The following is a 3,429-nucleotide window of genomic DNA, read 5'->3' on the forward strand; positions in this document are numbered from 1 at the left end:
TGTCTTGGCTTGTCTGAACTGTGTTCTTGCATCACTTTTGGTCCATCTGAGCCTGAATCGGCGCTCTGATAATTTCTGTGATTTTATGTCAGGCCAAAGTGTGCGTGTAACTTGCATATTAGCTCAAAAACACAACTTGTATTTTCTAGAAGGTAAAGTGTGGTTTAGGGACTTTATTGGATAAAGATGCGTGTAAGAAATGCAAACACTCATGATTTTCTGATCAAGTTGACGCCTGGAAATAATCGTTAGTGAGCGTCAACAATGGACAAGGTTGAAAGGCGTCTCTCTGCCTGCTCCTCTCTACTCTCTTACATTGGTAGACTCGAAATGATCAATTCTGTTATAACCCCCATAACCACCTATACAATGTGCACCATCAAACTGCCAGCTGGTGTTATTGAGAACATTGATAGGGCCAGGAAACAATGCCTTCGGAGGGGTAACAATCAAGCAAATAGAGGAGGTAACCTAGTGGCTTGGCAAAAGGTACAAATGCCAAAGAAGAAAGGAGGTTTGGAAGTATTAAACCTGAGGCTACAGAATGATGCTCTTATGCTCAAACAACTTCTTAAATTCTACATGAAAGTTGATACACCTTGGTGCCAACTTATTTGGTTCAGATATTATAACAACAAAGTTCCCCATGCTGCTAGGGAGGTTGGTTCCTTTTGGTGGAAAGACATTCTGAGACTTAATACCATCTATAGAGGAATTGCTAAATGCTTACTCGGAAATGGCTCCACTGTGACCTTTTGGGATGATCTCTGGTCTGATAATATTCTGTCGCTCAAAGACTCACGGCTCTACTCTTTTGCCATTGATCAGAACATTTCAGTTAAAAGGATCATGCAAGCTGAGGATCTTGCTAGCCTCTTTCTCTTGCCTTTATCTGAACAGGCTTTTCTGGAACTTCTCTCCTTGCAGGAAGAAGTACAGCTTATTTCACACGACTTTTCCACTTCTCATACCTGGTCCTTTTTTGGGGGAACAATAAATACTCTTCCAGATGGTTTTACAACCTTGGTTTCGCGCATCTCTCCATCTCTCCGATTTTTACATGGGTCTGGAAGTCAAAATGCACGCCTCGACTGAAATTTTTTGCATGGTTGATTCTGGTAGACAGACTAAACACAAAGGTGATGCTTCAAAGGAGGAGTTATAATGTGCAGCCCAATAACCTTTGTGTTATGTGCAATGATCAGATTGCAGAAGATATTTCCCATCTCTTCTTTGACTGCCCTTTTGCTCTGGCTTGTTGGCAAAAGTTGGGCATCACCTGGATCAACTCAGATGATGTTATTACCTGAATTGTATGTGGTCGTGTCAACTTGGGTGTTTCTTTCCTCATTGAATTGTTCATTACTGCAGCTTGGGAGATATGGAACTTAAGAAATGGTAAGATTTTTGAAGGCAAACAAGTCAACCTCCAACTTTGGATCGTGAGATTCAAGGAACAAATTCTCCTCCAGTTGCACAGAATTCGAGAGGAGCAAAGACCCATAATCCTACAATGGCTTAGTACAGTGTTGTAATATTTTCTTTCCTCCTTTCTCCTCTTCCCCCCTCTTTTCTTGTAAGTATTCCCTGTACCCTTCTCTTTTAAATATGTTTTAAAAAGAAACTTTAGGCAAATGGAAATAAGAAAAACACAAATTGCTAATGATATATCTACATGATAACATTTGTGGCTTCAGTGCAGTTGCCAACCCCCCCCCCCCCAAAAAAAAAAAGAAATAGGGGCTAGGTGTGGAAAACTGGAAGGATGGTGTGTGTTGTGTGTGCCGGGGTGTGGGGCTTACCTCGAAGGTTACCAAACTCAACAGTCTCGCTACTAACATCTCGCTTATGGTCCATACTTTTCATCGAATCAATGGTCTTTGTGTCCAAAAAACACATCGGGCAGTGAGAATGGGTTTATATTTAAACCATGCTGTAGGTTATCAACATATCGCATCTGCATGTATATATAATTGCACTAAGTTAGTTGCCAAAAACAAACATTTCAAACATATTGCCATTTAGAAAAAGGGAGATATGTTGCAATAGAGAGAGAGACGGTTGCAAAATAAGAAAACTAACCAGTTGCAACATTTCGATCACGACAGTTGAGTTTGATATGGTTAAGAATAAATAAAATAGAACCAAACCTCCTTTCAAAAAAAAAAATAGAACCAAACCGCAAACTATGGAAAAAAATGAGCCGATTGCAACAAAATTGTTGAGCCAATTGTTACTAACGTTACTACTATGAATATGGACCAGAAACGGACCAATATGTTGCAAAAATTACTGCAAAAAATAATAACAGAGATGTTGCGACATAGAGATAGACCAGTTGCAACAAGAAAACTAAACTAGTTGCAACAACAAAACAAAACCGGTTGCAACAACAAATTACTACTAAAAAGAACATAGACGTAGCGATAGAGAGGAAGCCAGTTGCATCAGGAAACTAACCTAGTTGCAACATTACTACTATGTCATTTGAGTAAAAGATATGGTTAAAAAATAAATTAAACTGGACAAGATTGCAACATAGAAAATAAGCAGTTGCAAGAACCATGTGGACCAATTGCTACTACATAGTTGGGCATAGTTGCACCAACGTAAAAATATTGCATGAAACAAAAAAATGGCGCCAGTAATAAGACATGAAAATACTAACCATTAGAAAGATTCTGCAACCAGTGATCAGTTCCATAATGTCTTTCTCTGCAAAATCCTTTTTATACAAATTGGCAACTTTCTTGACATTGTCAACTTCTGCTTTACACCAGTTCCGATTGCCAATATTCTCCAAATCTTTACTATTCTTTACATCCTCAAGCCTGATGTAAAAGTTAGTGTTGTAGAATAACAGCGGCTGGAATGCACATATGAAGAACTCTCTAAGCCCCAAATTTTCACTGAGCATCCTCTTCATGAAACCATCCAAAATATCTAAAACTGTGATACCCAACTTGGGGTTATATGCGCTGCCACATATTTCCACTCCCAACTCCTCTTCAAACGAGCTTCATCGTCCGTTATGTAAGGTGGGTCACTTCCGACATTTGAGATCTGAAACACACACCATAAGCTGTGCTCAGTAAGTGCTATCACTTTGCCACCACCAAACTCTAATTTTATTATTTCTGGGTTGAGCTTCCGCATAAGCCAGCTAAGCAATAGCTTATCAAGTGTATGTGGCTTGAAGAGCATAAGTCCACCAAACTTCTTCGCACAAACTTGATCTTTGAAATTATTATCAAAAGCTGCGATAATTTTTCTTTGACTTTCACAAGAAAGCATCGAATGGAGACAAGCCTCTTCTTCAGGTCATTTTCCTCACCAGAGCCAACAGTGACACCAGGGGAGGCTGCAGCGGGGCTAGATGCTTAACCGCGAGCCTGGTTGCGGCACCTCTTCCTATTTCTCCCCTCTGCT

This window comes from Panicum virgatum, chromosome 6K, assembly GCF_016808335.1.
Source record: "Panicum virgatum strain AP13 chromosome 6K, P.virgatum_v5, whole genome shotgun sequence".
In the NCBI taxonomy this organism is placed as follows: domain Eukaryota; kingdom Viridiplantae; phylum Streptophyta; class Magnoliopsida; order Poales; family Poaceae; genus Panicum; species Panicum virgatum.